Below are 24,646 nucleotides of genomic sequence, written 5' to 3' on the forward strand. Positions count from 1 at the left end.
TGCTAAATGGTAAGCTGCTTTGCTTGATGCAAAAGTAAAAAAAAATGTGTAGTTAGCGGGATTGTTGCCAAACAGAGAGAATTGAAAAAAAACATAGACTGCATTATTTACATGACCCTCAGTAAAGAGAGTGTAAGATTAAGCTAAAGCAGTATTTTCCTGGCACAGTATATATTTGCCCACTGTTTTTTGGGTTTTCGTCAGGAGACACTCCTGTACAGTCATGCATGGATAATCTGCTACACTACAATATGACTCGAAGGACATTTTATGAAATTAATGCTCCAAAACATTTCAAAAAGATGTTTCTTATCCCTTTCAAGAAATATATTTAGCTATATTTTCCTGCATATTGTTATCCCTTTTTATGCATAATAATGGCTTGCTTTAATTCTGTTACCTTTTGCCATTAACACTCATTAAAAATGCCCTGCTACATGACGTAAAACAACTGACACAAAATATTGTGGCACAGAGGACAATAGTATATGTTTTCTAATATTGGGAATTTTTTATGTTTTTGGCTAATCTAAAGTGTTTGTTAATCACCTGATAAATTAAATTTTTGGCCAAAATGATTTTTTCTAAATGACTTTAAAAGAAAGTGTACATAAACTTTGAATGTGGGCAAAAAAGGTAAGTTGTATTTAAACTAAGGTTAATGCATAAATATTACTGTCTTTTTCCTGCATTATGGCAGGAAATAATCGTACTAGCATGCAACACTTCCCATAAGTGCTTATGTTAAGGTAAAAAGAAAAAAAGTTAAAAACTCCCCATTGGGGAATAGAACCCCGTTCTCCTGCATGACAGGCGGGGAAAATCACCACTATACTAACGAGGAATAGCTTGACACGTGTGTTTGGGAAAATTCCCTCCAATGGGGAGATTTCAATGCCATCACTGCCGCTAATCAGAAGATGCACAACTTAAATCAACATTTTGCTAAATGGTAAGCTGCTTTGCTTGATGCAAAAGTAAAAAAAAATGTGTAGTTAGCGGGATTGTTGCCAAACAGAGAGAATTGAAAAAAAACATAGACTGCATTATTTACATGACCATGAGTAAAGAGAGTGTAAGATTAAGCTAAAGCAGTATTTTCCTGGCACAGTATATATTTGCCCACTGTTTTTTGGGTTTTCGTCAGGAGACACTCCTGTACAGTCATGCATGGATAATCTGCTACACTACAATATGACTCGAAGGACATTTTATGAAATTAATGCTCCAAAACATTTCAAAAAGATGTTTCTTATCCCTTTCAAGAAATATATTTAGCTATATTTTCCTGCATATTGTTATCCCTTTTTATGCATAATAATGGCTTGCTTTAATTCTGTTACCTTTTGCCATTAACACTCATTAAAAATGCCCTGCTAAATGACGTAAAACAACTGACACAAAATATTGTGGCACAGAGGACAATAGTATATAATTTCTAAAATTGGGAATTTTTTATGTTTTTGACTAATCTAAAGTGTTTGTTAATCACCTGATAAATTACATTTTTGGCCAAAATGATTTTTTCTAAATGACTTTAAAAGAAAGTGTACATAAACTATGAATGTGGGCAAAAAAGGTAAGTTGTATTTAAACTAAGGTTAATGCATAAATATTACTGTCTTTTCCTGCATCACGGCAGGAAATAATCGTACTAGCATGCAACACTACCCACAAGTGCTTATGTTACAGAAAAAATAAAAAATGTTAAGGACTCCCCGTCGGGGAATTGAACCCCGGTCTCCCACGTGACAGGCGGGGATACTCACCACTATACTAACGAGGAATAACTTGACATGTGCTTTTGGGAAAACTCCCTCCAATGGGGAGAATTCAATGCCATCACTGCCGCTAATCTTAAGATGCACAACTTAAATCAACATTTTGCTGAATGGTACGCTGCTTTGCTTGATGCAAAAGTAAAAAAAAATGTGTAGTTAGCGGGATTGTTGCCAAACAGAGAGAATTGAAAAAAAACATAGACTGCATTATTTACATGACCCTGAGTAAAGAGAGTGTAAGATTAAGCTAAAGCAGTATTTTCCTGGCACAGTATATATTTGCCCACTGTTTTTTGGGTTTTCGTCAGGAGACACTCCTGTACAGTCATGCATGGATAATCTGCTACACTACAATATGACTCGAAGGACATTTTATGAAATTAATGCTCCAAAACATTTCAAAAAGATGTTTCTTTTCCCTTTCAAGAAATATATTTAGCTATATTTTCCTGCATATTGTTATCCCTTTTTATGCATAATAATGGCTTGCTTTAATTCTGTTACCTTTTGCCATTAACACTCATTAAAAATGCCCTGCTAAATGACGTAAAACAACTGACACAAAATATTGTGGCACAGAGGACAATAGTATATGTTTTCTAAAATTGGGAATTTTTTATGTTTTTGACTAATCTAAAGTGTTTGTTAATCACCTGATAAATTAAATTTTTGGCTAAAATGATTTTTTCTAAATGACTTTAAAAGAAAGTGTACATAAACTTTGAATGTGGGCAAAAAAGGTAAGTTGTATTTAAACTAAGGTTAATGCATAAATATTACTGTCTTTTCCTGCATCACGGCAGGAAATAATCGTACTAGCATGCAACACTTCCCACCAGTGCTTATGTTACAGAAAAAATAAAAAATGTTAAGGGCTCCCCGTCGGGGAATCGAACCCCGGTCTCCCGCGTGACAGGTGGGGATACTCACCACTATACTAACGAGGAATAACTTGACATGTGTATTTGGGAAAACTCCCTCCAATGGGGAGATTTCAATGCCATCACTGCCGCTAATCAGAAGATGCACAACTTAAATCAACATTTTGCTGAATGGTAAGCTGCTTTGCTTGATGCAAAAGTAAAAAAAAATGTGTAGTTAGCGGGATTGTTGCCAAACAGAGAGAATTGAAAAAAAAACATAGACTGCATTATTTAAATGACCCTGAGTAAAGAGAGTGTAAGATTAAGCTAAAGCAGTATTTTCCTGGCACAGTATATATTTGCCCACTGTTTTTTGGGTTTTCGTCAGGAGACACTCCTGTACAGTCATGCATGGATAATCTGCTACACTACAATATGACTCGAAGGACATTTTATGAAATTAATGCTCCAAAACATTTCAAAAAGATGTTTCTTATCCCTTTCAAGAAATATATTTAGCTATATTTTCCTGCATATTGTTATCCCTTTTTATGCATAATAATGGCTTGCTTTAATTCTGTTACCTTTTGCCATTAACACTCATTAAAAATGCCCTGCTAAATGACGTAAAACAACTTACACAAAATATTGTGGCACAGAGGACAATAATATATGTTTTCTAAAATTGGGAATTTTTTATGTTTTTGACTAATCTAAAGTGTTTGTTAATCACCTGATAAATTAAATTTTTGGCCAAAATGATTTTTTCTAAATGACTTTAAAAGAAAGTGTACATAAACTATGAATGTGGGCAAAAAAGGTAAGTTGTATTTAAACTAAGGTTAATGCATAAATATTACTGTCTTTTCCTGCATCACGGTAGGAAATAATCGTACTAGCATGCAACACTTCCCACAAGTGCTTATGTTACAGTAAAAAGAAAAAAAGTTAAGAGCTCCCCGTCAGGGAATCGAACCCCGGTCTACTGCGTGACAGGTGGGGATACTCACCACTATACTAACGAGGAATAACTTGACATGTGATTTTGGGAAAACTCCCTCCAATGGGGAGATTTCAATGCCATCACTGCCGCTAATCAGAAGATGCACAACTTAAATCAACATTTTGCTGAATGGTACGCTGCTTTGCTTGATGCAAAAGTAAAAAAAAATGTGTAGTTAGCGGGATTGTTGCCAAACAGAGAGAATTGAAAAAAAACATAGACTGCATTATTTACATGACCCTGAGTAAAGAGAGTGTAAGATTAAGCTAAAGCAGTATTTTCCTGGCACAGTATATATTTGCCCACTGTTTTTTGGGTTTTCGTCAGGAGACACTCCTGTACAGTCATGCATGGATAATCTGCTACACTACAATATGACTCGAAGGACATTTTATGAAATTAATGCTCCAAAACATTTCAAAAAGATGTTTCTTATCCATTTCAAGAAATATATTTAGCTATATTTTCCTGCATATTTTTATCCCTTTTTATGCATAATAATGGCTTGCTTTAATTCTGTTACCTTTTGCCATTAACACTCATTAAAAATGCCCTGCTAAATGACGTAAAACAACTGACACAAAATATTGTGGCACAGAGGACAATAGTATATGTTTTCTAAAATTGGGAATTTTTTATGTTTTTGGCTAATCTAAAGTGTTTGTTAATCACCTGATTAATTAAATTTTTGGCGAAAATTATTTTTTCTAAATGACTTTAAAAGAAAGTGTACATAAACTATGAATGTGGGCAAAAAAGGTAAGTTGTATTTAAACTAAGGTTAATGCATAAATATTACTGTCTTTTCCTGCATCACAGCAGGAAATAATTGTACTAGCATGCAACACTTCCCACAAGTGCTTATGTTACAGAAAAAATAAAAAATGTTAAGGACTCCCCTTCGGGGAATCGAACCCCGGTCTACTGCGTGACAGGTGGGGATACTCACCACTATACTAACGAGGAATAACTTGACATGTGCTTTTGGGAAAACTCCCTCCAATGGGGAGATTTCAATGCCATCACTGCCGCTAATCAGAAGATGCACAACTTAAATCAACATTTTGCTGAATGGTACGCTGCTTTGATTGATGCAAAAGTAAAAAAAAAAATGTGTAGTTAGCGGGATTGTTGCCAAACAGAGAGAATTGAAAAAAAACATAGACTGCATTATTTACATGACCCTGAGTAAAGAGAGTGTAAGATCAAGCTAAAGCAGTATTTTCCTGGCACAGTATATATTTGCCCACTGTTTTTTGGGTTTTCGTCAGGAGACACTCCTGTACAGTCATGCATGGATAATCTGCTACACTACAATATGACTCGAAGGACATTTTATGAAATTAATGCTCCAAAACATTTCAAAAAGAAGTTTCTTATCCCTTTCAAGAATTATATTTAACTATATTTTCCTGCATATTTTTATCCCTTTTTATGCATAATAATGGTTTGCTTTAATTTTGTTACCTTTTGCCATTAACACTCATTAAAAATGCCCTGCTAAATGACGTAAAACAACTGACACAAAATATTGTGGCACAGAGGACAATAGTATATGTTTTCTAAAATTGGGAATTTTTAATGTTTTTGACTAATCTAAAGTGTTTGTTAATCACCTGATAAATAAAATTTTTGGCCAAAATGATTTTTTCTAAATGACTTTAAAAGAAAGTGTACATAAACTTTGAATGTGGGCAAAAAAGGTAAGTTGTATTTAAACTAAGGTTAATGCATAAATATTACTGTCTTTTCCTGCATCATGGCAGGAAATAATCGTACTAGCATGCAACACTTCCCACAAGTGCTTATGTTACAGAAAAAATAAAAAATGTTAAGGACTCCCTGTCGGGGAATTGAACCCCGGTCTCCCACGTGACAGGCGGGGATACTCACCACTATACTAACGAGGAATAACTTGACATGTGCTTTTGGGCAAACTCCCTCCAATGGGGAGATTTCAATGCCATCACTGCCGCTAATCAGAAGATGCACAACTTAAATTAACATTTTGCTGAATGGTAAGCTGCTTTGCTTGATGCAAAAGTAAAAAAAAATGTGTAGTTAGCGGGATTGTTGCCAAACAGAGAGAATTGAAAAAAACATAGACTGCATTATTTACATGACCTTGAGTAGAGAGAGTGTAAGATTAAGCTAAAGCAGTATTTTCCTGGCACAGTATATATTTGCCCACTGTTTTTTGGGTTTTCTTCAGGAGACACTCCTGTACAGTCATGCATGGATAATCTGCTACACTACAATATGACTCGAAGGACATTTTATGAAATTAATGCTCCAAAACATTTCAAAAAGATGTTTCTTATCCCTTTCAAGAAATATATTTAGCTATATTTTCCTGCATATTTTTATCCCTTTTTATGCATAATAATGGCTTGCTTTAATTCTGTTACCTTTTTCCATTAATACTCATTAAAAATGCCCTGCTAAATGATGTAAAACAACTGACACAAAATATTGTGGCACAGAGGACAATAGTATATGTTTTATAAAATTGGGAATTTTTTATGTTTTTGGCTAATCTAAAGTGTTTGTTAATCACCTGATAAATTAAATTTTTGGCGAAAATTATTTTTTCTAACTGACTTTAAAAGAAAGTGTACATAAACTATGAATGTGGGCAAAAAAGTTAAGTTGTATTTAAACTAAGGTTAATGCATAAATATTACATTCTTTTCCTGCATCACGGCAGGAAATAATTGTACTAGCATGTAACACTTCCCACAAGTGCTTATGTTACAGAAAAAATAAAAATTGTTAAGGACTCCCCGTCGGGGAATCGAACCCCAGTCTCCCACGTTACAGGCGAGTATACTCACAACTATACTAACGAGGAATAACTTGACATGTGTTTTTGGGAAAACTCCCTCCAATGGGGAGATTTCAATGCCATCTCTGCCGCTAATCAGAAGATGCACAACTTAAATCAACATTTTGCTGAATGGTAAGCTGCTTTGCTTGATGCAAAAGTAAAAAAAAATGTGTAGTTAGCGGGATTGTTGCCAAACAGAGAGAATTAAAAAAAAACATAGACTGCATTATTTACATGACCCTGAGTAAAGAGAGTGTAAGATTAAGCTAAAGCAATATTATCCTGGCACAGTATATATTTGCCCACTGTTTTTTGGGTTTTCGTCAGGTGACACTCCTGTACAGTCATGCATGGATAATCTGCTACACTACAATATGACTCGAAGGACATTTTATGAAATTAATGCTCCAAAACATTTCAAAAAAATGTTTCTTATCCCTTTCAAGAAATATATTTAGCTATATTTTCCTGCATATTGTTATCCCTTTTTATGCATAATAATGGCTTGCTTTAATTCTGTTACCTTTTGCCATTAACACTCATTAAAAATGCCCTGCTAAATGACGTAAAACAACTGACACAAAATATTGTGGCACAGAGGACAATAGTATATGTTTTCTAAAATTGGGAATTTTTAATGTTTTTGGCTAATCTAAAGTGTTTGTTAATCACCTGATAAATTAAATTTTTGGCCAAAATGATTTTTTCTAAATGACTTTAAAAGAAAGTGTACATAAACTTTGAATGTGGGCAAAAAAGGTAAGTTGTATTTAAACTAAGGTTAATGCATAAATATTACTGTCTTTTCCTGCATCATGGCAGGAAATAATCGTACTAGCATGCAACACTTCCCATAAGTGCTTATGTTACAGTAAAAAGACAAAATGTTAAGGACTCCTCATCGGGGAATCGAACCCCGGTCTCCCGCATGACAGGCAGGGATACTCACCACTATACTAACGAGGAATAACTTGACATGTGTTTTTGGGAAAACTCCCTCCAATGGGGAGATTTCAATGCCATCTCTGCCGCTAATCATAAGATGCAAAACTTAAATCAACATTTTGCTGAATGGTAAGCTGCTTTGCTTGATGCAAAAGTAAAAAAAAATGTGTAGTTAGCGGGATTGTTGCCAAACAGAGAGAATTGAAAAAAAACATAGACTGCATTATTTACATGACCTTGAGTAGAGAGAGTGTAAGATTAAGCTAAAGCAGTATTTTCCTGGCACAGTATATATTTGCCAGCTGTTTTTCGGGTTTTCGTCAGGAGACACTCCTGTATAGTCATGCATGGATAATCTGCTACACTACAATATGACTCGAAGGACATTTTATGAAATTAATGCTCCAAAACATTTCAAAAAGATGTTTCTTATCCCTTTCAAGAAATATATTTAGCTATACTTTCCTGCATATTGTTATCCCTTTTTATGCATAATAATGGCTTGCTTTAATTCTGTTACCTTTTTCCATTAACACTCATTAAAAATGCCCTGCTAAATGACGTAAAACAACTGACACAAAATATTGTGGCACAGAGGACAATAGTATATGTTTTCTAAAATTGGGAATTTTTAATGTTTTTGGCTAATCTAAAGTGTTTGTTAATCACCTGATAAATTACATTTTTGGCCAAAATGATTTTTTCTAAATGACTTTAAAAGAAAGTGTACATAAACTTTGAATGTGGGCAAAAAAGGTAAGTTGTATTTAAACTAAGGTTAATGCATAAATATTACTGTCTTTTCCTGCATCATGGCAGGAAATAATCGGACTAGCATGCAACACTTCCCATAAGTGCTTATGTTACAGTAAAAAGAAAAAAAAGTTAAGGACTCCCCATCGGGGAATCGAACCCCGGTCTCCCGCGTGACAGGCAGGGATACTCACCACTATACTAACGAGGAATAACTTGACATGTGTTTTTAGGAACACTCCCTCCAATGGGGAGATTTCAATGCCATCTCTGCCGCTAATCAGAAGATGCACAACTTAAATAAACATTTTGCTGAATGGTAAGCTGCTTTGCTTGATGCAAAAGTAAAAAAAAATGTGTAGTTAGCGGGATTGTTGCCAAACAGAGAGAATTGAAAAAAAACATAGACTGCATTATTTACATGACCCTGAGTAAAGAGAGTGTAAGATTAAGCTAAAGCAATATTTTCCTGGCACAGTATATATTTGCCCACTGTTTTTTGGGTTTTCGTCAGGAGACACTTCTGTACAGTCATGCATGGATAATCTGCTACACTACAATATGACTCGAAGGACATTTTATGAAATTAATGCTCCAAAACATTTCAAAAAGATGTTTCTTATCCCTTTCAAGAAATATATTTAGCTATATTTTCCTGCATATTTTTATCCCTTTTTAAGCATAATAATGGCTTGCTTTAATTCTGTTACCTTTTGCCATTAACACTCATTAAAAATGCCCTGCTAAATGACATAAAACAACTGACACAAAATATTGTGGCACAGAGGACAATAGTATATGTTTTCTAAAATTGGGAATTTTTTATGTTTTTGGCTAATCTAAAGTGTTTGTTAATCACCTGATAAATTAAATTTTTGGCCAAAATGATTTTTTCTAAATGACTTTAAAAGAAAGTGTACATAAACTTTGAATGTGGGCAAAAAAGGTAAGTTGTATTTAAACTAAGGTTAATGCATAAATATTACTGTCTTTTCCTGCATCACGGCAGGAAATAATCATACTAGCATGCAACACTTCCCACAAGTGCTTATGTTACAGAAAAAATAAAAGTTGTTAAGGACTCCCCATCGGGAAATCAAACCCCGGTCTCCCGCGTGACAGACAGGGATACTCACCAGTATACTAACGAGGAATAACTTGACATGTGTTTTTGGGAAAACTCCCTCCAATGGGGAGATTTCAATGCCATCTCTGCCGCTAATCAGAAGATGCACAACTTAAATCAACATTTTGCTGAATGGTAAGCTGCTTTGCTTGATGCAAAAGTAAAAAAAAATGTGTAGTTAGCGGGATTGTTTGCAAACAAAGAGAATTGAAAAAAAACATAGACTGCATTATTTACATGACCCTGAGTAAAGAGAGTGTAAGATTAAGCTAAAGCAGTATTTTCCTGGCACAGTATATTTTTGCCCACTGTTTTTTGGGTTTTCGTCAGGAGACACTCCTGTACAGTCATGCATGGATAATCTGCTACACTACAATATGAATCGAAGGACATTTTATGAAATTAATGCTCCAAAACATTTCAAAAAGATGTTTCTTATCCCTTTCAAGAAATATATTTAGCTATATTTTTCTGCATATTGTTATCCCTTTTTATGCATAATAATGGCTTGCTTTAATTCTGTTACCTTTTGCCATTAACACTCATTAAAAATGCCCTGCTAAATGACGTAAAACAACTGACACAAAATATTGTGGCACAGAGGACAATAGTATATGTTTTCTAAAATTGGGAATTTTTTATGTTTTTGGCTAATCTAAAGTGTTTGTTAATCACCTGATAAATTAAATTTTTGGCCAAAATGATTTTTTCTAAATGACTTTAAAAGAAAGTGTACATAAACTATGAATGTGGGCAAAAAAGGTAAGTTGTATATAAACTAAGGTTAATGCATAAATATTACTGTCTTTTCCTGCATCACGGCAGGAAATAATCGTACTAGCATGCAACACTTCCCACAAGTGCTTATGTTACAGAAAAAATAAAAATTGTTAAGGACTCCCCGTCGGGGAATCAAACCCCGGTCTCCCGCATGACAGGCGGGGATACTCACCACTATACTAACGAGGAATAACTTGACATATGTTTTTGGGAAAACTCCCTCCAATGGGGAGATTTCAATGCCATCTCTGCCGCTAATCAGAAGATGCACAACTTAAATCAACATTTTGCTGAATGGTAAGCTGCTTTGCTTGATGCAAAAGTAAAAAAAAAATGTGTAGTTAGCGGGATTGTTTGCAAACAGAGAGAATTGAAAAAAAACATAGACTGCATTATTTACATGACCCTGAGTAAAGAGAGTGTAAGATTAAGCTAAAGCAATATTTTCCTGGCATAGTATATATTTGCCCACTGTTTTTTGGGTTTTCATCAGGAGACACTTCTGTACAGTCATGCATGGATAATCTGCTACACTACAATATGACTCGAAGGACATTTTATGAAATTAATGCTCCAAAACATTTCAAAAAGATGTTTCTTATCCCTTTCAAGAAATATATTTAGCTATATTTTCCTGCATATTTTTATCCCTTTTTATGCATAATAATGGCTTGGTTTAATTCTGTTACCTTTTGCCATTAACACTCATTAAAAATGCCCTGCTAAATGACGTAAAACAACTGACACAAAATATTGTGGCACAGAGGACAATAGTATATGTTTTCTAAAATTGGAATTTTTTTATGTTTTTGACTAATCTAAAGTGTTTGTTAATCACCTGATAAATTAAATTTTTGGCCAAAATGATTTTTTCTAAATGACTTTAAAAGAAAGTGTACATAAACTTTGAATGTGGGCAAAAAGGTAAGTTGTATTTAAACTAAGGTTAATGCATAAATATTACTGTCTTTTCCTGCATCACGGCAGGAAATAATCGTACTAGCATGCAACACTTCCCACAAGTGCTTATGTTAAGGAAAAAATAAAAAATGTTAAGGACTCCCCTTTGGGGAATCGAACCCCGGTCTCCCGCGTGACAGGTGGGGATACTCACCACTATACTAACGAGGAATAACTTGACATGTGCTTTTGGGAAAACTCCCTCCAATGGGGAGATTTCAATGCCATCACTGCCGCTAATCAGAAGATGCACAACTTAAATAAACATTTTGCTGAATGGTAAGCTGCTTTGCTTGATGCAAAAGTAAAAAAAAATGTGTAGTTAGCGGGATTGTTTGCAAACAGAGAGAATTGAAAAAAAACATAGACTGCATTATTTACATGACCCTGAGTAAAGAGAGTGTAAGATTAAGCTAAAGCAATATTTTCCTGGCACAGTATATATTTGCCCACTGTTTTTTGGGTTTTCGTCAGGAGACACTTCTGTACAGTCATGCATGGATAATCTGCTACACTACAATATGACTCGAAGGACATTTTATGAAATTAATGCTCCAAAACATTTCAAAAAAATGTTTCTTATCCCTTTCAAGAAATATATTTAGCTATATTTTCCTGCATATGGTTATCCCTTTTTATGCATAATAATGGCTTGCTTTAATTCTGTTACCTTTTGCCATTAACACTCATTAAAAATGCCCTGCTAAATGACATAAAACAACTGACACAAAATATTGTGGCACAGAGGACAATAGTATATGTTTTCTAAAATTGGGAATTTTTTATGTTTTTGGCTAATCTAAAGTGTTTGTTAATCACCTGATAAATTAAATTTTTGGCCAAAATGATTTTTTCTAAATGACTTTAAAAGAAAGTGTACATAAACTATGAATGTGGGCAAAAAAGGTAAGTTGTATTTAAACTAAGGTTAATGCATAAATATTACTGTCTTTTCCTGCATCACGGCAGGAAATAATCGTACTAGCATGCAACACTTCCCACAAGTGCTTATGTTACAGAAAAAATAAAAATTGTTAAGGACTCCCCGTCGGGGAATCGAACCCCGGTCTCCCGCATGACAGGCGGGGATACTCTCCACTATACTAACGAGGAATAACTTGACATATGTTTTTGGGAAAACTCCATCCAATGGGGAGATTTCAATGCCATCTCTGCCGCTAATCAGAAGATGCACAACTTAAATCAACATTTTGCTGAATGGTAAGCTGCTTTGCTTGATGCAAAAGTAAAAAAAAATGTGTAGTTAGCGGGATTGTTTGCAAACAGAGAGAATTGAAAAAAAACATAGACTGCATTATTTACATGACCCTGAGTAAAGAGAGTGTAAGATTAAGCTAAAGCAATATTTTCCTGGAACAGTATATATTTGCCCACTGTTTTTTGGGTTTTCGTCAGGAGACACTTCTGTACAGTCATGCATGGATAATCTGCTACACTACAATATGACTCGAAGGACATTTTATGAAATTAATGCTCCAAAACATTTCAAAAAGATGTTTCTTATCCCTTTCAAGAAATATATTTAGCTATATTTTCCTGCATATTGTTATCCCTTTTTATGCATAATAATGGCTTGCTTTAATTCTGTTACCTTTTGCCATTAACACTCATTAAAAATGCCCTGCTAAATGACGTAAAACAACTGACACAAAATATTGTGGCACAGAGGACAATAGTATATGTTTTCTAAAATTGGAATTTTTTATGTTTTTGACTAATCTAAAGTGTTTGTTAATCACCTGATAAATTAAATTTTTGGCCAAAAGGATTTTTTCTAAATGACTTTAAAAGAAAGTGTACATAAACTTTGAATGTGGGCAAAAAAGGTAAGTTGTATTTAAACTAAGGTTAATGCATAAATATTACTGTCTTTTCCTGCATCACGGCAGGAAATAATCGTACTAGCATGCAACACTTCCCACAAGTGCTTATGTTACAGAAAAAATAAAAATTGTTAAGGACTCCCCGTCGGGGAATCGAACCCCGGTCTCCCGCATGACAGGCGGGGATACTCTCCACTATACTAACGAGGAATAACTTGACATATGTTTTTGGGAAAACTCCATCCAATGGGGAGATTTCAATGCCATCTCTGCCGCTAATCAGAAGATGCACAACTTAAATCAACATTTTGCTGAATGGTAAGCTGCTTTGCTTGATGCAAAAGTAAAAAAAAATGTGTAGTTAGCGGGATTGTTTGCAAACAGAGAGAATTGAAAAAAAACATAGACTGCATTATTTACATGACCCTGAGTAAAGAGAGTGTAAGATTAAGCTAAAGCAATATTTTCCTGGAACAGTATATATTTGCCCACTGTTTTTTGGGTTTTCGTCAGGAGACACTTCTGTACAGTCATGCATGGATAATCTGCTACACTACAATATGACTCGAAGGACATTTTATGAAATTAATGCTCCAAAACATTTCAAAAAGATGTTTCTTATCCCTTTCAAGAAATATATTTAGCTATATTTTCCTGCATATTGTTATCCCTTTTTATGCATAATAATGGCTTGCTTTAATTCTGTTACCTTTTGCCATTAACACTCATTAAAAATGCCCTGCTAAATGACGTAAAACAACTGACACAAAATATTGTGGCACAGAGGACAATAGTATATGTTTTCTAAAATTGGAATTTTTTATGTTTTTGACTAATCTAAAGTGTTTGTTAATCACCTGATAAATTAAATTTTTGGCCAAAAGGATTTTTTCTAAATGACTTTAAAAGAAAGTGTACATAAACTTTGAATGTGGGCAAAAAAGGTAAGTTGTATTTAAACTAAGGTTAATGCATAAATATTACTGTCTTTTCCTGCATCACGGCAGGAAATAATCGTACTAGCATGCAACACTTCCCACAAGTGCTTATGTTACAGAAAAAATAAAAATTGTTAAGGACTCCCCGTCGGGGAATCGAACCCCGGTCTCCCGCATGACAGGCGGGGATACGCTCCACTATACTAACGAGGAATAACTTGACATATGTTTTTGGGAAAACTCCATCCAATGGGGAGATTTCAATGCCATCTCTGCCGCTAATCAGAAGATGCACAACTTAAATCAACATTTTGCTGAATGGTAAGCTGCTTTGCTTGATGCAAAAGTAAAAAAAAATGTGTAGTTAGCGGGATTGTTTGCAAACAGAGAGAATTGAAAAAAAACATAGACTGCATTATTTACATGACCCTGAGTAAAGAGAGTGTAAGATTAAGCTAAAGCAATATTTTCCTGGCACAGTATATATTTGCCCACTGTTTTTTGGGTTTTCGTCAGGAGACACTTCTGTACAGTCATGCATGGATAATCTGCTACACTACAATATGACTCGAAGGACATTTTATAAAATTAATGCTCCAAAACATTTCAAAAAGATGTTTCTTATCCCTTTCAAGAAATATATTTAGCTATATTTTCCTGCATATTGTTATCCCTTTTTATGCATAATAATGGCTTGCTTTAATTCTGTTACCTTTTGCCATTAACACTCATTAAAAATGCCCTGCTAAATGACGTAAAACAACTGACACAAAATATTGTGGCACAGAGGACAATAGTATATGTTTTCTAAAATTGGAATTTTTTATGTTTTTGACTAATCTAAAGTGTTTGTTAATCACCTGATAAATTAAATTTTTGGCCAAAAGGATTTTTTCTAAATGACTTTAAAAGAAAGTGTACATAAACTTTGAATGTGGGCAAAAAAGGTAAGTTGTATTTAAACTAAGGTTAATGCATAAATATTACTGTCTTTTCCTGCATCACGGCAGGAAATAATCGTACTAGCATGCAACACTTCCCACAAGTGCTTATGTTACAGAAAAAATAAAAATTGTTAAGGACTCCCCGTCGGGGAATCGAACCCCGGTCTCCCGCATAACAGGCGGGGATACTCTCCACTATACTAACGAGGAATAACTTGACATATGTTTTTGGGAAAACTCCATCCAATGGGGAGATTTCAATGCCATCTCTGTCGCTAATCAGAAGATGCACAACTTAAATCAACATTTTGCTGAATGGTAAGCTGCTTTGCTTGATGCAAAAGTAAAAAAAAATGTGTAGTTAGCGGGATTGTTTGCAAACAGAGAGAATTGAAAAAAAACATAGACTGCATTATTTACATGACCCTGAGTAAAGAGAGTGTAAGATTAAGCTAAAGCAATATTTTCCTGGCACAGTATATATTTGCCCACTGTTTTTTGGGTTTTCGTCAGGAGACACTTCTGTACAGTCATGCATGGATAATCTGCTACACTACAATATGACTCGAAGGACATTTTATGAAATTAATGCTCCAAAACATTTCAAAAAGATGTTTCTTATCCCTTTCAAGAAATATATTTAGCTATATTTTCCTGCATATTGTTATCCCTTTTTATGCATAATAATGGCTTGCTTTAATTCTGTTACCTTTTGCCATTAACACTCATTAAAAATGCCCTGCTAAATGACGTAAAACAACTGACACAAAATATTGTGGCACAGAGGACAATAGTATATGTTTTCTAAAATTGTAATTTTTTATGTTTTTGACTAATCTAAAGTGTTTGTTAATCACCTGATAAATTAAATTTTTGGCCAAAAGGATTTTTTCTAAATGACTTTAAAAGAAAGTGTACATAAACTTTGAATGTGGGCAAAAAAGGTAAGTTGTATTTAAACTAAGGTTAATGCATAAATATTACTGTCTTTTCCTGCATCACGGCAGGAAATAATCGTACTAGCATGCAACACTTCCCACAAGTGCTTATGTTACAGAAAAAATAAAGAATGTTAAGGACTCCCCTTCGGGGAATCGAACCCTGGTCTACCGCGTGACAGGTGGGGATACTCACCACTACACTAACAAGGAATAACTTGACATGTGCTTTTGGGAAAACTCCCTCCAATGGGGAGATTTCAATGCCATCACTGCCGCTAATCAGAAGATGCACAACTTACATCAACATTTTGCTGAATGGTAAGCTGCTTTGCTTGATGCAAAAGTAAAAAAAAATGTGTAGTTAGCGGGATTGTTTGCAAACAGAGAGAATTGAAAAAAAACATAGACTGCATTATTTACATGACCCTGAGTAAAGAGAGTGTAAGATTAAGCTAAAGCAATATTTTCCTGGCACAGTATATATTTGCCCACTGTTTTTTGGGTTTTCGTCAGGAGACACTTCTGTACAGTCATGCATGGATAATCTGCTACACTACAATATGACTCGAAGGACATTTTATGAAATTAATGCTCCAAAACATTTCAAAAAGATGTTTCTTATCCCTTTCAAGAAATATATTTAGCTATATTTTCCTGCATATTGTTATCCCTTTTTATGCATAATAATGGCTTGCTTTAATTCTGTTACCTTTTGCCATTAACACTCATTAAAAATGCCCTGCTAAATGACGTAAAACAACTGACACAAAATATTGTGGCACAGAGGACAATAGTATATGTTTTCTAAAATTGGGAATTTTTAATGTTTTTGGCTAATCTAAAGTGTTTGTTAATCACCTGATAAATTAAATTTTTGGCCAAAATGATTTTTTCTAAATGACTTTAAAAGAAAGTGTACATAAACTTTGAATGTGGGCAAAAAAGGTAAGTTGTATTTAAACTAAGGTTAATGCATAAATATTACTGTCTTTTCCTGCATCACGGCAGGAAATAATCGTACTAGCATGCAACACTTCCCACAAGTGCTTATGTTACAGAAAAAATAAAAATTGTTAAGGACTCCCCGTCGGGGAATCGAACCCCGGTCTCCCGCATGACAGGTGGGGATACTCTCCACTATACTAACGAGGAATAACTTGACATATGTTTTTGGGAAAACTCCATCCAATTTGGAGATTTCAATGCCATCTCTGCCGCTAATCAGAAGATGCACAACTTAAATCAACATTTTGCTGAATGGTAAGCTGCTTTGCTTGATGCAAAAGTAAAAAAAAATGTGTAGTTAGCGGGATTGTTTGCAAACAGAGAGAATTGAAAAAAAACATAGACTGCATTATTTACATGACCCTGAGTAAAGAGAGTGTAAGATTAAGCTAAAGCAATATTTTCCTGGCACAGTATATATTTGCCCACTGTTTTTTGGGTTTTCATCAGGAGACACTTCTGTACAGTCATGCATGGATAATCTGCTATACTACAATATGACTCGAAGGACATTTTATGAAATTAATGCTCCAAAACATTTCAAAAAGATGTTTCTTATCCCTTTCAAGAAATATATTTAGCTATATTTTCCTGCATATTGTTATCCCTTTTTATGCATAATAATGGCTTGCTTTAATTCTGTTACCTTTTGCCATTAACACTCATTAAAAATGCCCTGCTAAATGACGTAAAACAACTGACACAAAATATTGTGGCACAGAGGACAATAGTATATGTTTTCTAAAATTGTAATTTTTTATGTTTTTGACTAATCTCAAGTGTTTGTTAATCACCTGATAAATTAAATTTTTGGCCAAAAGGATTTTTTCTAAATGACTTTAAAAGAAAGTGTACATAAACTTTGAATGTGGGCAAAAAAGGTAAGTTGTATTTAAACTAAGGTTAATGCATAAATATTACTGTCTTTTCCTGCATCACGGCAGGAAATAATCGTACTAGCATGCAACACTTCCCACAAGTGCTTATGTTACAGAAAAAATAAAGAATGTTAAGGACTCCCCTTCGGGGAATCGAACCCTGGTCTACCGCGTGACAGGTGGGGATACTCACCACTACACTAACAAGGAATAACTTGACATGTGCTTTTGGGAAAACTCCCTCCAATGGGGAGATTTCAATGCCATCACTGCCGCTAATCAGAAGATGCACAACTTACATCAACATTTTGCTGAATGGTAAGCTGCTTTGCTTGATGCAAAAGTAAAAAAAAATGTGTAGTTAGCGGGATTGTTTGCAAACAGAGAGAATTGAAAAAAAAACATAGACTACATTATTTACATGACCCTGAGTAAAGAGAGTGTAAGATTAAGCTAAAGCAATATTTTCCTGGCACAGTATATATTTGCCCACTGTTTTTTGGGTTTTCGTCAGGAGACACTTCTGTACAGTCATGCATGGATAATCTGCTACACTACAATATGACTCGAAGGACATTTTATGAAATTAATGCTCCAAAACATTTCAAAAAGATGTTTCTTATCCCTTTCAAGAAATATATTTAGCTATATTTTCCTGCATATTGTTATCCCTTTTTATGCATAATAATGGCTTGCTTTAATTCTGTTACCTTTTGCCATTAACACTCATTAAAAATGCCCTGCTAAATGACGTAAAACAACTGACACAAAATATTGTGGCACAGAGGACAATAGTATATGTTTTCTAAAATTGGGAATTTTTAATGTTTTTGGCTAATCTAAAGTGTTTGTTAATCACCTGATAAATTAAATTTTTGGCCAAAATGATTTTTTCTAAATGACTTTAAAAGAAAGTGTACATAAACTTTGAATGTGGGCAAAAAAGGTAAGTTGTATTTAAACTAAGGTTAATGCATAAATATTACTGTCTTTTCCTGCATCATGGCATTAAATAATCGTACTAGCATGCAACACTTCCCATAAGTGCTTATGTTACAGTAAAAAGAAAAAAAGTTAAGGACTCCCCATCGGGGAATCAAACCCCGGTCTCCCGCGTGACAGGCGGGGATACTCACCACTATACTAACGAGGAATAACTTGACATGTGTTTTTAGGAAAACTCCCTCCAATGGGAAGATTTCAATGCCATCTCTGCCGCTAATCAGAAGATGCACAACTTAAATCAACATTTTGCTGAATGGTAAGCTGCTTTGCTTGATGCAAAAGTAAAAAAAAAATGTGTAGTTAGCGGGATTGTTGCCAAACAGAGAGAATTGAAAAAAAACATAGACTGCATTATTTACATGACCATGAGTAAAGAGAGTGTAAGATTAAGCTAAAGCAGTATTTTCCTGGCACAGTATATATTTGCCAACTTTTTTATGGGTTTTCGTCAGGAGACACTTCTGTACAGTCATGCATGGATAATCTGCTACACTACAATATGACTCGAAGGACATTTTATGAAATTAATGCTCCAAAACATTTCAAAAAGATGTTTCTTATCCCTTTCAAGAAATATATTTAGCTATATTTTCCTGCATATTGTTATCCCTTTTTATGCATAATAATGGCTTGCTTTAATTCTGTTACCTTTTGCCATTAACACTCATTAAAAATGCCCTGCTAAATGACGTAAAACAACTGACACAAAATATTGTGGCACAGAGGACAATAGTATATGTTTTCTAAAATTGGGATTTTTTAATGTTTTTGGCTAATCTAAAGTGTTTGTTAATCACCTGATAAATTAAATTTTTGGCCAAAATGATTTTTTCTAAATGACTTTAAAAGAAAGTGTACATAAACTTTGAATGTGGGCAAAAAAGGTAAGTTGTATTTAAACTAAGGTTAATGCATAAATATTACTGTCTTTTCCTGCATCATGGCATTAAATAATCGTACTAGCATGCAACACTTCCCATAAGTGCTTATGTTACAGTAAAAAGAAAAAAAGTTAAGGACTCCCCATCGGGGAATCAAACCCCGGTCTCCCGCGTGACAGGCGGGGATACTCACCACTATACTAACGAGGAATAACTTGACATGTGTTTTTAGGAAAACTCCCTCCAATGGGGAGATTTCAATGCCATCTCTGCCGCTAATCAGAAGATGCACAACTTAAATCAACATTTTGCTGAATGGTAAGCTGCTTTGCTTGATGCAAAAGTAAAAAAAAATGTGTAGTTAGCGGGATTGTTGCCAAACAGAGAGAATTGAAAAAAAACATAGACTGCATTATTTACATGACCATGAGTAAAGAGAGTGTAAGATTAAGCTAAAGCAGTATTTTCCTGGCACAGTATATATTTGCCCACTGTTTTTTGGGTTTTCGTCAGGAAACACTCCTGTACAGTCATGCATGGATAATCTGCTACACTACAATATGACTCGAAGGACATTTTATAAAATTAATGCTCCAAAACATTTCAAAAAGATGTTTCTTATCCCTTTCAAGAAATATATTTAGCTATATTTTCCTGCATATTTTTATCCCTTTTTATGCATAATAATGGCTTGCTTTAATTCTGTTACCTTTTGCCATTAACACTCATTAAAAATGCCCTGCTAAATGACATAAAACAACTGACACAAAATATTGTGGCACAGAGGACAATAGTATATGTTTTCTAAAATTGGGAATTTTTTATGTTTTTGGCTAATCTAAAGTGTTTGTTAATCACCTGATAAATTAAATTTTTGGCCAAAATGATTTTTTCTAAATGACTTTAAAAGAAAGTGTACATAAACTATGAATGTGGGCAAAAAAGGTAAGTTGTATTTAAACTAAGGTTAATGCATAAATATTACTGTCTTTTCCTGCATCACGGCAGGAAATAATCGTACTAGCATGCAACACTTCCCACAAGTGCTTATGTTACAGAAAAAATAAAAATTGTTAAGGACTCCCCGTCGGGGAATCGAACCCCGGTCTCCCGCATGACAGGCGGGGATACTCTCCACTATACTAACGAGGAATAACTTGACATATGTTTTTGGGAAAACTCCATCCAATGGGGAGATTTCAATGCCATCTCTGCCGCTAATCAGAAGATGCACAACTTAAATCAACATTTTGCTGAATGGTAAGCTGCTTTGCTTGATGCAAAAGTAAAAAAAAATGTGTAGTTAGCGGGATTGTTTGCAAACAGAGAGAATTGAAAAAAAACATAGACTGCATTATTTACATGACCCTGAGTAAAGAGAGTGTAAGATTAAGCTAAAGCAATATTTTCCTGGCACAGTATATATTTGCCCACTGTTTTTTGCGTTTTCGTCAGGAGACACTTCTGTACAGTCATGCATGGATAATCTGCTACACTACAATATGACTCGAAGGACATTTTATGAAATGAATGCTCCAAAACATTTCAAAAAGATGTTTCTTATCCCTTTCAAGAAATATATTTAGCTATATTTTCCTGCATATTGTTATCCCTTTTTATGCATAATAATGGCTTGCTTTAATTCTGTTACCTTTTGCCATTAACACTCATTAAAAATGCCCTGCTAAATGACGTAAAACAACTGACACAAAATATTGTGGCACAGAGGACAATAGTATATGTTTTCTAAAATTGGGAATTTTTTATGTTTTTGACTAATCTAAAGTGTTTGTTAATCACCTGATAAATTAAATTTTTGGCCAAAAGGATTTTTTCTAAATGACTTTAAAAGAAAGTGTACATAAACTTTGAATGTGGGCAAAAAAGGTAAGTTGTATTTAAACTAAGGTTAATGCATAAATATTACTGTCTTTTCCTGCATCACGGCAGGAAATAATCGTACTAGCATGCAACACTTCCCACAAGTGCTTATGTTACAGAAAAAATAAAACTTGTTAAGGACTCCCTGTCGGGGAATCGAACCCCAGTCTCCCACGTGACAGGCGGGGACACTCACCACTATACTAACGAGGAATAACTTGACATAAGTTTTTGGGCAAACTCCCTCCAATGGGGATATTTCAATGCCATCTCTGCCGCTAATCAGAAGATGCACAACTTAAATAAACATTTTGCTGAATGGTAAGCTGCTTTGCTTGATGCAAAAGTAAAAAAAAATGTGTAGTTAGCGGGATTGTTGCCAAACAGAGAGAATTGAAAAAAAACATAGACTGCATTATTTACATGACCATGAGTAAAGAGAGTGTAAGATTAAGCTAAAGCAGTATTTTCCTGGCACAGTATATATTTGCCCACTGTTTTTTAGGTTTTCGTCAGGAGACACTCCTGTACAGTCATGCATGGATAATCTGCTACACTACAATATGACTCGAAGGACATTTTATAAAATTAATGCTCCAAAACATTTCAAAAAGATGTTTCTTATCCCTTTCAAGAAATATATTTAGCTATATTTTCCTGCATATTTTTATCCCTTTTTATGCATAATAATGGCTTGCTTTAATTCTGTTACCTTTTGCCATTAACACTCATTAAAAATGCCCTGCTAAATGACATAAAACAACTGACACAAAATATTGTGGCACAGAGGACAATAGTATATGTTTTCTAAAATTGGGAATTTTTTATGTTTTTGGCTAATCTAAAGTGTTTGTTAATCACCTGATAAATTAAATTTTTGGCCAAAATAATTTTTTCTAAATGACTTTAAAAGAAAGTGTACATAAACTTTGAATGTGGGCAAAAAAGGTAAGTTGTATTTAAACTAAGGTTAATGCATAAATATTACTGTCTTTTCCTGCATCATGGCAGGAAATAATCGTACTAGCATGCAACACTTCCCATAAGTGCTTATGTTACAGCAAAAAGAAAAAAAGTTAAAAACTCCCCATTGGGGAATCGAACCCCGGTCTCCTGCGTGACAGGCGGGGATAATCACCACTATACTAACAAGGAATAGCTTGTCACGTGTGTTTGGGAGAATTCCCTCCAATGGGGAGATTTCAATGACATCTCTGCCGCTAATCAGAAGATGCACAACTTAAATCAACATTTTGCTGAATGGTAAGCTGCTTTGCTTGATGCAAAAGTAAAAAAAAATGTGTAGTTAGCGGGATTGTTGCCAAACAGAGAGAATTGAAAAAAAACATAGACTGCATTATATACATGACCCTGAGTAAAGAGAGTGTAAGATTAAGCTAAAGCAGTATTTTCCTGGCACAGTATATATTTGCCCACTGTTTTTTGGGTTTTCGTCAGGAGACACTCCTGTACAGTCATGCATGGATAATCTGCTACACTACAATATGACTCGAAGGACATTTTATGAAATTAATGCTCCAAAACATTTCAAAAAGATGTTTCTTATCCCTTTCAAGAAATATATTTAGCTATATTTTCCTGCATATTTTTATCCCTTTTTATGCATAATAATGGCTTGCTTTAATTCTGTTACCTTTTGCCATTAACACTCATTAAAAATGCCCTGCTAAATGACGTAAAACAACTGACACAAAATATTGTGGCACAGAGGACAATAGTATATGTTTTCTAAAAATGGGAATTTTTAATGTTTTTGGCTAATCTAAAGTGTTTGTTAATCACCTGATAAATTAAATTTTTGGCCAAAATGATTTTTTCTAAATGACTTTAAAAGAAAGTGTACATAAACTATGAATGTGGGCAAAAAAGGTAAGTTGTATTTAAACTAAGGTTAATGCATAAATATTACTGTCTTTTCCTGCATCACGGCAGGAAATAATCGTACTAGCATGCAACACTTCCCACAAGTGCTTATGTTACAGAAAAAATAAAAATTGTTAAGGACTCCCCGTCGGGGAATCGAACCCCGGTCTCCCGCGTGACAGGCAGGGATACTCACCACTATAGTAACGAGGAATAACTTGACATGTGTTTTTGGGAAAACTCCCTCCAATGGGGAGATTTCAATGCCATCTCTGCCGCTAATCAGAAGATGCACAACTTAAATCAAAATTTTGCTGAATGGTAAGCTGCTTTGCTTGATGCAAAAGTAAAAAAAAATGTGTAGTTAGCGGGATTGTTGCCAAACAGAGAGAATTGAAAAAAAACATAGACTGCATTATTTACATGACCCTGAGTAAAGAGAGTGTAAGATTAAGCTAAAGCAGTATTTTCCTGGCACAGTATATATTTGCCCACTGTTTTTTGGGTTTTCGTCAGGAGACACTCCTGTACAGTCATGCATGGATAATCTGCTACACTACAATATGACTCAAAGGACTTTTTATGAAATTAATGCTCGAAAACATTTCAAAAAGATGTTTTTTATCAATTTCAAGAAATATATTTAGCTATATTTTCCTGCATATTGTTATCCCTTTTTATGCATAATAATGGCTTGCTTTAATTCTGTTACCTTTTGCCATTAACACTCATTAAAAATGCCCTGCTAAATGACATAAAACAACTGACACAAAATATTGTGGCACAGAGGACAATAGTATATGTTTTCTAAAATTGGGAATTTTTTATGTTTTTGGCTAATCTAAAGTGTTTGTTAATCACCTGATAAATTAAATTTTAGGCCAAAATGATTTTTTCTAAATGACTTTAAAAGAAAGTGTACATAAACTATGAATGTGGGCAAAAAAGGTAAGTTGTATTTAACTAAGGTTAATGCATAAATATTACTGTCTTTTCCTGCATCACGGCAGGAAATAATCATACTAGCATGCAACACTTCCCACAAGTGCTTATGTTACAGAAAAAATAAAAAATGTTAAGGACTCCCCGTCAGGGAATCGAACCCCTGTCTCCCGCATGACACGTGGGGATACTCACCACTATACTAACAAGGAATAAATTGACATGTGTTTTTGGGGAAATTCCTTCCAAATGAGGAGATTTCAATGCCATCTCTGCCACTAATCAGAAGATGCACAACTTAAATAAACATTTTTCTGAATGGTAAGCTGCTTTGCTTGATGCAAAAGTAAAAAAAAATGTGTAGTTAGCGGGATTGTTGCCAAACAGAGAGAATTGAAAAAAAACATAGACTGCATTATTTACATGACCTTGAGTAGAGAGAGTGTAAGATTAAGCTAAAGCAGT

General features: G+C 34.4%; 11 non-coding genes across 11 annotated transcripts; all 11 read right to left on the minus strand.

Moving 5' to 3' along the window:
* Window positions 1-1,714: 1,714 nt before the first annotated feature.
* TRNAD-GUC (transfer RNA aspartic acid (anticodon GUC)) lies at window positions 1,715-1,786 on the minus strand. The gene has a single exon. It is a non-coding gene; the product is annotated as a tRNA-Asp (tRNA).
* An 870-nt stretch (window positions 1,787-2,656) lies between these two features.
* Window positions 2,657-2,728, minus strand: TRNAD-GUC (transfer RNA aspartic acid (anticodon GUC)). The gene has a single exon. It is a non-coding gene; the product is annotated as a tRNA-Asp (tRNA).
* A 4,640-nt stretch (window positions 2,729-7,368) lies between these two features.
* Window positions 7,369-7,440, minus strand: TRNAD-GUC (transfer RNA aspartic acid (anticodon GUC)). The gene has a single exon. It is a non-coding gene; the product is annotated as a tRNA-Asp (tRNA).
* An 871-nt stretch (window positions 7,441-8,311) lies between these two features.
* TRNAD-GUC (transfer RNA aspartic acid (anticodon GUC)) lies at window positions 8,312-8,383 on the minus strand. Its single transcript has one exon. It is a non-coding gene; the product is annotated as a tRNA-Asp (tRNA).
* Window positions 8,384-10,195: 1,812 nt separating this feature from the next.
* TRNAD-GUC (transfer RNA aspartic acid (anticodon GUC)) lies at window positions 10,196-10,267 on the minus strand. The gene has a single exon. It is a non-coding gene; the product is annotated as a tRNA-Asp (tRNA).
* Window positions 10,268-12,079: 1,812 nt separating this feature from the next.
* On the minus strand, window positions 12,080-12,151 carry TRNAD-GUC (transfer RNA aspartic acid (anticodon GUC)). Its single transcript has one exon. It is a non-coding gene; the product is annotated as a tRNA-Asp (tRNA).
* An 869-nt stretch (window positions 12,152-13,020) lies between these two features.
* On the minus strand, window positions 13,021-13,092 carry TRNAD-GUC (transfer RNA aspartic acid (anticodon GUC)). Its single transcript has one exon. It is a non-coding gene; the product is annotated as a tRNA-Asp (tRNA).
* Window positions 13,093-14,902: 1,810 nt separating this feature from the next.
* TRNAN-GUU (transfer RNA asparagine (anticodon GUU)) lies at window positions 14,903-14,974 on the minus strand. Its single transcript has one exon. It is a non-coding gene; the product is annotated as a tRNA-Asn (tRNA).
* A 3,695-nt stretch (window positions 14,975-18,669) lies between these two features.
* On the minus strand, window positions 18,670-18,741 carry TRNAD-GUC (transfer RNA aspartic acid (anticodon GUC)). Its single transcript has one exon. It is a non-coding gene; the product is annotated as a tRNA-Asp (tRNA).
* Window positions 18,742-19,612: 871 nt separating this feature from the next.
* On the minus strand, window positions 19,613-19,684 carry TRNAD-GUC (transfer RNA aspartic acid (anticodon GUC)). The gene has a single exon. It is a non-coding gene; the product is annotated as a tRNA-Asp (tRNA).
* An 870-nt stretch (window positions 19,685-20,554) lies between these two features.
* Window positions 20,555-20,626, minus strand: TRNAD-GUC (transfer RNA aspartic acid (anticodon GUC)). The gene has a single exon. It is a non-coding gene; the product is annotated as a tRNA-Asp (tRNA).
* Window positions 20,627-24,646: the final 4,020 nt, after the last annotated feature.

The sequence above is a fragment of the Mixophyes fleayi genome, chromosome 10 (assembly GCF_038048845.1).
Source record: "Mixophyes fleayi isolate aMixFle1 chromosome 10, aMixFle1.hap1, whole genome shotgun sequence".
NCBI classification, from domain to species: domain Eukaryota; kingdom Metazoa; phylum Chordata; class Amphibia; order Anura; family Limnodynastidae; genus Mixophyes; species Mixophyes fleayi.